The following is a 12386-nucleotide window of genomic DNA, read 5'->3' as shown; positions in this document are numbered from 1 at the left end:
TTTCCACTCTGGAGCCCGGTTTCAAAATTGATCAGTTTCAAGCTCCGAAATCGCCCCATCGTGTGGACAAACGGCTTCAACGGTAAGAAACTTGTGGGGATACATTGAAACTGGCTTTTGTGTGGACGGGGCCTAAATACACCAACACTAATGAGACACACCTGGGAAAGGGAAGACACACACAGGTGGATGTGGTTAGATATAACGAGACATAAGAAGAAACCAGGAACACAAGACTAAAAACACCAACCACAGACCAAAACAACAAGAACACCCATAACAAACAAAAACCCAACCCCCACAGAACCGAAACATGACACATTCATTTGCGCCATTGGAGTGGTATGTCTTTTCTTTCGACACATCCACTTATTTGGACATATAAAAAGCACCCAATAGCACTTTGGAATCACCTGCGACTTCGGCCACTTGATCGCTTAAGTTCGGCTTTCCTGCTGCCTACCTGTAGCATCATTGGCTGGCCTTTGAGTCACAGCAGACATATCATGTGAAAGTCATCAAAGCCAGCAGCAAGCTTAGCATCAAACCATTCTGAGAAATAGCCTACATGACATATAATGGTATTCCTTATTTTATTTTATTTTCCCCAAAACTAATGGCATCACAGTGACCGACCACGTCCACCTCATGGTTAGCATGTCTGCCGAGGTTTTATGTTCATAATAATCAGGCTTTGCTGCACTAAAGCCAAACTAAAGCTATATCACCGTTGTGCGTATCGCAAAGAGGCAGAATCAACTCTTCCGACTCATGAGATGTTTTCCCAATTGCCCTTATCACTATCACCTCTCCATTTCTTGCCTTTGACTTGATTCCCTCCCTCTAGGGCAACACCAGTTTCCCATCCAACCTCCATTGTCTCTTAATTTTTTTCCAAGCTCTGTCACAACTTCAAACGGCGACGGTGTCGGGGTCACGCTGAGGTGCCTAAAGCATTAGCGGCTGCGCCGTCTCAGGTGTGCGTCTCCCAGCGCGTCCTTGATGACACCCTTTTCTCCCGTCTTTTTCATTAGCCGTGGCAAAATTATAAAGGCCTGCCTGCAACACATTTTTGCGATTATTGACCCGCCGGGGAATGCTTTCATAACATGAAGCGCAATTACACCTGGAAATGCCACTCGGATGGAATTAGGGGGGTGCATGTGAGTGTGTGTGTTCAGCGTTTGAATGTATCCTCATATGAATCTGAAATCTCCATTAATTGAAGATGGGAAAAGGACGAGAAAGGGGTTGAAGTTGTCTTCAACGGTTCTCTTTGAATTCTCTCCTCGGGGTCGGCTTCTCAGGTGGAGTGCAACCAGATACGAGCCGTTTGCGCGATTCAAGGCACTTGACCGAGGGCCAACACAGCTCCCCCTCCCTACCTGGCTCAGGTTACCCCCCACCTTCATTCACTTTCCTTGAGTTATGGCCGCCGGTGTGTTCCGAGTTCTTTACATAGATTGTGAGTCTCTATCCGGTCCGCCCTGACTCATGGGAGCGCTGGTGACAAAGTGCACCGGCGGATGTCTTTCACCCGCCCATGCTTAGAATTACTCATCTGATCAGGCGGCGTCAGAGCTCCGTGGCTGCCCGAGTCATACAAGCCAACCCCCCGAGGTCCAAGCAGCTAATTACAGGCTTCTGTAGCCTCTTTCACCACCGGCGATATCAGCGTGAGAGAAGAAGCCACTGTAGGACAAATAATTGTGACATCAGTAGATCAGTAGGGACTGTGAAGGCTACCAAAGCTGACAACGACAACCCCCTGAACACAGACTGGCCAATCACAGTGGCACAAACAACAGATGTTTGACACTTTCCTAGCAGTGCGCCGTTGAATTCAATGATACATTCTGAGATTTTGCACATTTCTCAGGTGTCTTAATATAATGCCAAACATATCATATTAAATGCAAGACATTTTGAGCCCTCTATTTCATGAGTATAATATTTTTCCCCCAATAAAACCCTGACGTATATGATCTGACACATGCATTGCACGAATAATCCATTAGAGGGCGGTATCACCCAGCTGATCGCTTTTCCAGCGACCTTGCAAGATCGCCACAATTGAGAAAGGAGAGATGGTTATTCTGATTTTGGAAAATACAAATATGTTTGATATGTATGTTTATTTTTATATTTTTGACAGTTATAAATGTACAACTTTAAATTAAAGCATTGTGACCAGATGTATCAAATATGACACAAATCAAAAGTAATATGTGGAAGTAGATTTTTTGTTCAAAAGTACCAATAAATACTCTATTTACTAAGAATCAGAATTTTGGGCTTTATAGGGTTAGCAAAAGGAAGTGAACCCGATATATTCCAGAGCCGCTTGATATATGTGAAAATATTCAACATATGATTTATTTTTTTGTATTTTTATTTATTTTTTTATTTTTTTACCCTTCCTCACCCTTTAAACACACTCGTAAAACACATTATAAAAGCAGAAAAATCCACCTGGTTTTATCCATCTCAGGGGGTGGCCATTTTGCCACTTGCTGTTATCTCAAAACGACATCACAGATCAGTTGTGACCTAAAAGATCAGGTCACAACTGTCACATTTGACATGTGATGTTCGCAAGTTAATGGTCGCAAGGGCCCGTATGTAAAAATAGAGTTATAAGCTAAAAAAAAAATGCTAAAAATATGCTACTAATGTGAGAAGCTTGAAAGTTTACCAGTTTATAAAACCAACATCCTAGAGCCAGACCTGCTATTGCATGATTGTAATAGGTCTACTGTAGAGAACTAGCCAGATTTACAGGAAAATTGTTCCTCCTTTAGTATTTATATATATATTTTTAACTTTTGGCTACATTTTTTCAAGGTACACGATGTTCTTGGGATGCTGGTGCTTTTACACCAGTTGGCAACTGCATGCGCAATCTGTAAGTGAGGGAACAAGCGCCCACTATTTGGAATTCTAGTAGATTATGATCACAATCTTAATAGATTACGCATCTTCATGTCCATCAACAGTGTGAACAATCTGATAGAGTTAACACACAATTTTGTGGCTGCTATTTGGTGTCGTAGTATATCAGGCCCTTAGCACCCAATAACTGTGACAAGATTAGAGGTTTTGAGTTTTTTTTATTCTCAATCTCATCTCAGCTGTAAAATATGACATGGTATAGTGGGCATTGTAGTTTGCGACTGCTTTGCTTCGTCAGGGCCTGGACACATTGCTGACAACAGAAAATGAATTCCCTAGTTTATGTAGGCATTTTTTAATCTTTCTTTTGGTAGGTTCCATGTTTTTATAGTAATAGAACACACAAAGCTTCACACACTTTTTCCATCATGCACTGTGACATTTATATTGTAATGTTTTCTAAGAACGCCAGCAGCAAATGTTGATTGGGATGTCACCCTTTTATTCCTCTCATCAAAACGCCACTGTTAGCCGTAGCTGAGTACAACAAATCACGAGGCTAGCAGAAAAAAAAAACCTAAACACACGCAACCAAACCGCACTTCTCGTCCATTTCCTCCCGCAGGACCTGTGTTGCGTTCACTAACAGTCAGACCTAATAGTGCTCAACAGAAATGGCAACCCCAGAACACACACAACACACTTAGTTCGTTACAAAATGTTATGTTCAGTAACAAAATGACTTATGAAGATTCAATTATATTTGATGACCAATTCATGCAGATCTAGTCGGGTAATACCAAAGTGCTCACAAACTTTTTCCTTGCAAATGCAATGTAACCCAATCACCATTTTGAAATTAATCAGCCAACTGAACATTAATCACAAGCACGAACAGTTGTGGTCAGACGTGTAACAATGCCACCTGATTTAACTGCGTTCCTCCAGACTGTGTTAATGATGCCACCCAGGGCCAGACAAAGCTATTCTCAAACAATAATACACTAAGTGCCAAGCAATTTTCTGTATGTAGTTCAGCAATGTGCTGATACACATGGCAGGGGGTTGGTGGGTGTTTCGCCTGTTAGCAGGAGATCTCTTTACTCATAGACTGACCACTGAAATTACTCATAGTTATTTTTGCTTTGCTTCTTTGAAACCAATTTAAAGTTATATGTGAAAGTTTTGTTTTAGAAAGAAAATACTGGTTGTATCAAATGTTGTAGTGAATGTATGAAGACAAGGCGCTATTAAAGTTACCATTTAAAGAGTAACTCAACACTAAATCATCTTCTTTTTTTATGCTGATGAACTGTACTTTATAAATTGGTGTCTGCAAATGCTGTCTACATATCCTGGTCATTATTTTTGACATTTTAGCGCATATTTGTTGAAAGCTTGAATTTGGGGCAAAAAGCGTGTGTTTGTTGCCATCTTAAGGTTAAACACTGAAATAAACACAATTTGGCTGTTTGTCCTCTCATTACACGAGAAGTTATAAACTTGTCACTTGTGCCGCATGACGTATCGCACCCTCCACCCAAACGTCTCGTACACGCCTTCTTAGCAAGTTTCTGCTGTCAATCACAGCCAGACCACGCCCAGCCCTCTCCCCATTCGCAAGCCAACGGTCCTCCAGGCAACACCCACTTTGACTTGAATGTTTTTGATCAAATTGGATTTTTCTTGCTTAGTGTTTTTCGGCTGAAGTTTAAAGAAATAAGCGATACAACTTTATTCAGTACTCGGTCGTTGATGTGAATGAGAATGCAGAGTGCTGATGATGGCCCCTTGCTTGTTAAGGTGACCAAATACAAAGTATTTTCTACCATAATTTATGCTACAAATAAATTATTTCAAAGCCTATAATGTGATTTCGAGGATTGTTTTTCTACATTCTGTCTCTCACAGTTGAAGTGTGCCTATGATGAAAATTACAGACGTCTGTCATCATTTTAAATGTGAGAACTTGTCCAATCTGTATGTGCACATTGATATACTGTACACTGTACTGTTTATGCATATATATTCACACAAATATGTATGAATTAATATGTGATGGGAATTTTGGCTATTGCAAGCATACTTTTATTCATGTCGAACCAGATATCCGCTACTGGATGTCGCAAGCTTCTTCAGTGTACCAATACGTATCCATTAATAATACATAAAGCTTGCAGCTGATTAATTACACATTGCATTGCACTTGAATTTAAAATATACAATTTAAAGTTCTAAACAGATCAACTATTCAAATTACATACGCCTGATCCATCCAAGAGCTGTATCACAAATCATCAGGTGATTGACACTGTCAGAGAGGAATTCATTTATTGTATATTAATGTGGTGCAAAACTGCACTGCATCATACTGAAGCGTGTCTCTCATACATGGGTTAAGCATTTGGTAACATGAGAGGGACAAAATATTACACCCAGTTCCCAGTGTGATGTACAAGTACACTATAAATTCTGTTAAGTACATTTTACTCTATTTAGAGTGGAACCAAATAGACTCAGTTTTACAGTAAGAGTAAAATAGAGTAAAATAAAGAATTGAAAAAAACCAAATACAAGTCACTCAAGGGTTGAGGAACAAATTTACAACCTTCAGCTTGAGAGATCACACAGCAGGAGGTGCGTGGCTCAGGGAGTAGATTGGCTGTCTCCCAACCTCAAGTTTGTTCCTCACCCATTGAGTGGCTTTTTTTTTTTTTTTACTCTCTTCCAAGTATAAATTTTACTCTATTTAGATTGACTCAGTTTAGAGTAAAATTACTCTTAAATGAAAATGTAAATGTAAATGCAGAATATCTGGAATGTTCCCTAACAAAAAAAAATGCAAAAAATCTAAATCTAAAAATAAATGAGTACATTTTTTACATTTACACTAGAAATAATCAAAGCAACATAGCAATCCATAACATTGTGCAGTATTCTATATCCGTGTATGCGATGTGTGTAACTGCATTTAGATTTTTTACACTCGTTTCTGCCACATCTCAGTGAATTTTGGAACGCTTGCTGCTTTCGCTGCTCTCTCTGGCTTTGCGTGGATTGTCCGGGCGCGACGTCCCGTGACCCACGCGAGTCTGACGGGCGGCTCTGATAGACTCATATCACACATGACAACGAAACCCAAGACGGGGCCTAATTAGTCGGCGGGGAGGCTGAAAATCAAAACTTTATTAACATGGCTTCAACCCATCTTATTTATTCATGGGATAATTAGAGAGGACTTTGGAAACAGAATGATATGCCAAGTTCCAACTGGGCTGGCTTGTTTTAGCCAAATTTGACACCTTCCCCGGTCCACCCACCTGTCCAGGTATTCCAGTAATCCAGGCCAAACCTTGTCAGGTGGAAGAAAGTCTATCCCAGGGCAGAGGTGGGAGTAAGTCTAGCCGGTGGTGAGGTGCAAGAGAAGGGAGGAGGAGGTTTGGAGACAAGGGGGGCAGGTAAAGGCGGGGGATCGTATTCGGGCTCCTGGGGACAGGCGGCTTGGCGTGGCACCACACTGCCCACCCAACATCAATGCTCTCAGGTTCCCAGTCTCAGATGGGCCTGATAAACACTCCACAGGGACCATCTGGAGGCAGCCAGGAAGGCCGCAGGGGCTGGACATATTTGATTTCAATTCAAACAGTGGCCATTTTGCATTTGTGGCCAAGTGATGCAGTGCCCCGGCAGAACGTCTTTCCAATGTGTGTTTATACTTCATGTACGGTAGTTATGCAATAACCTTGTCTTTTAGTCCATATACAGATAGTGCAGGTCTGGAAAAGGGGAAGGGACTGTAAAAATAAAATTAAATGAAGAACTTGATCTCAGTTGGGGGGTTTTATGCATCAACCATGAAGGTAAGTACGTACTGATACTGATGTATTTCCACCATTTGTTATAGCTAGCGCTCGTTTCATTTACTGCACCACGCATGGCTCTAATGTTGCATTCGAGGAAAGCGGGGGGGTCAGACTTTTCCGACTTCATACCAGGAAGTGAACACGGGCGTCACTCGACAATGGCGAGCTGCATGGAGAGACAGGCCATGATTGGCAAAACATAATTTACACAATTTTAAACATATATTAATTTATATTTATGTATTTGACATAGGTTCACGTAACACAACGTGATTTGGAGTGACTGCGCCAGCCATCTTTGTTGTTTGCATTTGCCTCGAATGCTTTGAGGTCGAAATTACACTCTAAAAAGAGAATTGTTGAACCAATTTAAGATTAAACAGAGATTATTTGACCAATTTAATAAAATTGCTTCAAGTGGTAACACACGGTTGAATTAAGTTCATCCATAGTGAATATATTAAGTTTAATGAACTCATAACTAATTAATTAGTGGTAAACACAATATAATTAAACTAATCCAAAGCGAAATATTAAATTAATTAGTTATGAGTTCATTAAACTTGATATATTCACTATGGTTTAACTTAATTCTATCGTGTGTTACCACTTAAAGCAATTTTATTAAATTGGTCAACTATTCTCTGTTTAATCTTATATTGGTTCAACGATTCTCTTTTTAGAGTGTAGAACAATTCGAGTGGGATAAATCCGACTTCAAATCCGACTTCCCACATTCCTCAAATGATAATAAAGAGTTTGGGAAGGTGATGTAACCATAGATGTTTCCTTTTGTGAGTGCGCAACGGTAAATATCAATACTGTATAAGGTAGAGTATAATGCCAACTTGACCAAGATGTTTTTTTGGTAACTCAAACACGAAAAGTAGTGATGATTCCGCCCATGCGATAATGTATAATATCTATTTAATCTTTGTCATTCTTTGCAGGTATTTCCAAATTCCAAACAACTAATTCATGCAATGTAAATCCAGATGTATGGTTGAGGTAAATTTGGCAAGAGTGTGACATTCACTTCTTCGTCTCCATTTAACAACAATTTTCCATGACTTCCCCTATTTTCCGTGTTTCAGGTGTGTGCACTCTATCGGGGGGAACGAGTGGAAAGCACTCCCGCGGCAGGATATCGCATGTTCCCAACGACGTGTCTTGGTGGCGTTAACTGCGGTGCACATCCATCTCTTTGGCATTAGCGTGATGGATGTATTTTTCATGCCGCCATTAGGAGCCAAACGGTACGTCGGGTGAGCCTCGGTTTTATGCTAATGCGCCCTCTCACACCTGCAGCTTGCAATTACCCACCGAGCAGCCGGCACCGAGGTTTCACCGGTAATAATATGAGCAATGGCAAAATTGCACCGGTCTATTGAAGAAAATTGAGGAGAGGAAGATGGAAAGCCAGAAGAAATGGGGGGGGGACTCGGGTGGAAAGTGAAGGTGAGAACAATGAAAAAGGCCTCGTTTAATTAGCCTTGAAATATCTGTCATGCTCCCACTGGGCCGGCGACTTTTACACTTGAGCAAAAACACTGAGGTCGACTACACTTCACTTTGAGCGTTCAACAGGTCTGACGGCGCCATGATTTCAAAACGCCTTTGCCGTTTTCTGAATCACCTCACACATGAAAACGGTCATTGTGGACAATTTGTGCACTTCCCAGATGTACTGATTCAAAGGATTTCCTTAAAGGTAAAAAAAAATTATAATTTTTTTTTTAATGAACATATGTATGAATTTTGACGGTCAATTATAAACAATACCGATTTTTGATAACTTGGCACAATGGGAAAAAAATACAAAAATCTTCTCACAAAATAGATTTTATTAATATGCATAGTGCTAGCAATGAGGACACAAATAAGCTAGCTAGCATTGGTTCAGGCTATTATATCATCAAACCACTATCCGTTTTTCCTTTTCAAGAATGCAGAATATTGTCTTGGAACTCGGCAAGTATAATCTGAACGTATTATACCGTATATGGTTTATCAAGATAGCAGAATTTGTGAATGTGTGAAAGCTAACAGGCAGGGTTTCACTGTATATGCCTGTCTGTACTGTTTGGTGTTCTGTTTGTAGGCTATTTGTTGCTGCTTTGTGTATGTTGAAGTAGCCGTTATAATAAAAAAAAAACATTTACTTGTCTTTTGTTTTATGTACCAGTTTTACTAGCTTGAAGCAAGCACACTGTGCCTCTTATTTGGAGAACTGTGGGAGCAACAGAGTGACAACAAACGCAACAGAATTTAAAAAAAAAAAAGTGTTTTACTATACATTAGAAATAAAATACAAAAATTAATTACAGTGGTACCTCGGAATTTGAACATATTTAGTTCCTGCGAAGTGTTCAAAGTCCGAATTGTTTTAACCTCCGAAAACATTTTTTTCCCATAGGAAATAATGTAAATGCAATTAATCCGTTCCCAAAGCTCCAAATACAGAAAATTCCTATTTCAATTTATATCTATGCTTTTTAAATTTATACCTGTACCGTATTTAAACAATAAAAATACCTTACCTTTTTTGTTGTGGTGTGATGGCATCAGTGGATGATAAATGCTATGTTAATGCTAGCTTTAGTTCAGTGCGGAGTTTGTGTATTTTACATTGGGCATATTGTTAGAATACTAAGCGGTCCTTGCATGCGTTGTTTAACGTCAGGCACGTTGTTGAACAGCTAAGGGGGGGTCCTCGTGCCAGTATTTACAGAGTAGTAATCTCCTTCCTAATTCCACTGTGGCTCGTAGCACTGTATGTTTTTCTTTGCTGCCACCGGCACTGTTGTCTTTCTTTGGGCCCATGGCGAAGAAAATTGTCGTGGAAAAATCTAATTGCGCTCGCGAGTATAGAGCACCTCCAAGAGTATTCACAAACTGACTGGAAATGAGCAGTGCATGGTCTTAACTACCGCAACGTGAGCATTCGGCATTGCTCGGTTTCACTCGGCTACCCGCTTTCAAGGTACGCTCGGCTTAGCTCGCTTTGCTTGGGTGTTCCAACTCCGAAAATGAGTTCAAACTCCAAGGCATTTTTTACTCCGATTTTTTGGTGGAAGTCCGAATTGTACGAGTTCTGAGACGTTCAAACTCAGAGGTTCCACTGTATATAAAATTATACTAAGGCTGAATGTAGCGTGTGTGGCTGTCTGTGTGCGTGTATGTTCACAAGGAGCAGGAGGACCTGAGGTGGGGGCCTTCAGGGCTGCCGTCCTCGATAACAAGGGCCATAAAATCAATCACCTCCTTTGACAGCCTTACGAGTAGCCCCGCCTCTTTATTTCCCATCTCTTTCTATTCCTGGCCGGCAGATGCTTTGGACAACACACACACACTGAGGTCGAACGTAATCTATTCTGAGATGCTTGTCAACCTCCAATTTGTCTGACGATCTCATAGGACATATTGAAAGTGAATTTAATTTAATATGATTGGATGGATGGATATAACTTGTGTCCAAATAAGACGAACCACTTTAATGCTAAGGTGAATAATGTTTCAGACGCGTACACAAATAAATTGACCAGTAAAAGAGCAATTTGTTCACTAACTTTAGAGAGTCACCTGCCACGTGGTGATCAAAAAAGTTAAATCACGAAGAACCCGGGTTGTCATATAGTGTATGTATTCGCTGCTGTCTTTAGTGGTTCTTGATTGACAGTTATCAGTTTAGCCAAGCGTGGTTTCAGCACACACGCACAAGTAGGGAGCACCTGGTAAAGTGCTTGCAGGATTAGGAAGTTGTATGAGTTGGTTACACATGTTCAGGTCAGCTCTGTGACAACACCGTTGTCTAAACACCTCTTCTTAGACGTGCATCTTTTCGCCTTCCTCTCCCTCCATGTGTGTGTATGCAAGGGGTGACGGGATGAGGAGGAGGATTGGGGGAGGGGGGTGGCACTAAATCTGCAGAGAGGACTTGGCAGCGGCTCCCCTTTTTCCTCCTCTCGCTTCATTGCTTTGGTCCTACCCAAATCCTATTTCACGGTGCCAAGTATGCGCTCCCTGGGATCTCCTCGGCTCCCATCTCCAGACGCAGGTTTTAAGCCTCTCCTGGCACCCGCAGAGGTAGAGGCATGTGACGCACATCCAACAGAGACACCCCCACCTCAATCTCTAAACCTGGCATCCACGCAGTCACCCACCAAAAGTCCCTCGAGATGTCACCGCCACGCTGGGTGACGTTTGACATAAGGTCACGCATGGTATGGAAACGGGACGCTCACTTGCGCAGTAACGCGCACTCTTGTGCAGGCTTGTTACGTCAGTCAAGCAAGCTCCCAATCATCACTGTTAACGTGCCGTCGTTTTCATGAATAATCGTAGGACGCGCCTCATTTAGTCGCTCTAACTCACGCATTAATGCTCCTCCAATTACACACAATCAAGGCAATTAAGTGCCAAATTACCTGAAGTCACTCCACCAGTCACACACGAGCACACACCGGGCTGCGTTTTGGCATCTCGGCCACTAGATAGAGCTGTTTGACTAGAATTACTCTGCTACCGTGTTTCCCGACTTGACGTTGATCAATGCCATTATTTGCCAAAGATTTTTAAAGGTGCACTTTTCTCTACTCAATTTTGCACCCGTTGCATGTACATGGTGGTTCAGCATGGGATGACCTATAAATAATTATACATTCATTTGTTATATTGCATTGCATATCTAACCATAAGCTGCAATCATTTTTTACATGAAATTCACAGTCATTTAATACAACAGCACATATGAAACACTTAACACAGGTACAGGGAAATCCATGAATCTTTTTTTCTGTAATGCATGAAAAGAAAACCAATGCAAGCACATTAGCACAAGGATAACTATTATTATGCAAACGCCAAATACAAAGGCAAAAGCCAGGATTCAAAACTGTGAGGCAACCACAGGACACAAATATTGTACACAAACATCCTTTTATACTCACATTCACACAGTCAATTTAGTCTTCAATGAACCTAAGAATGCATCTTTTTGAAATGTGCAAGCTGGAGTACTGAGAGAAATGTAATAATTGTAAAAAAAAAAAAAAAAAAAAAAAGGCTTCAAGTTGAATTTTATTGTCAAACTGAACATAAAACAATAATAATTTACAGGGGTGTGAATTGCCTAGTACCTTGTGATTCGATCTGTATCACGATTCATAGGTCACGATTCGATTCGATACAGTTTAATCCCGATACGAATCTATATGTCAATTATTGTGATTTTTTAAACTCAAATTTAGAAACTACTAATCAGTAAACCTGTACATGTACACTGTAAGATTTGTATAAACATGTACTTCAGGCTTATTACTGTGAGCCACTGTATTTAACAAACGGGTTGCATCTGTTTCATCTTTGAACAGCATTGAAATCAAATTTTAAGGCTTAATGTTCCATTAATATAACATTCTTCCATGCTTAAAGTGTGCACCCTAACCCTTATTAAGACATATTGTTGTATATTTCCATCAAAAGTTGATCTTAAATAATCGATTCGGCTGCATATTGAATCGATACGAGAATTGTGCGCTATAATACCTCGATATATTGCGGAATCGATTTTTTTAACAACCCTAATAAATTGTGATTTGTGTGTTCAACCACATATAGCTTAGCCTTTTA

The sequence above is a fragment of the Leptonotus elevatus genome, chromosome 12 (genome assembly GCF_054856555.1).
Source record: "Leptonotus elevatus isolate MCC_2025b chromosome 12, RoL_Lele_1.0, whole genome shotgun sequence".
NCBI lineage: Eukaryota > Metazoa > Chordata > Actinopteri > Syngnathiformes > Syngnathidae > Leptonotus > Leptonotus elevatus.
Note: the sequence above shows the minus strand (reverse complement) of the source record.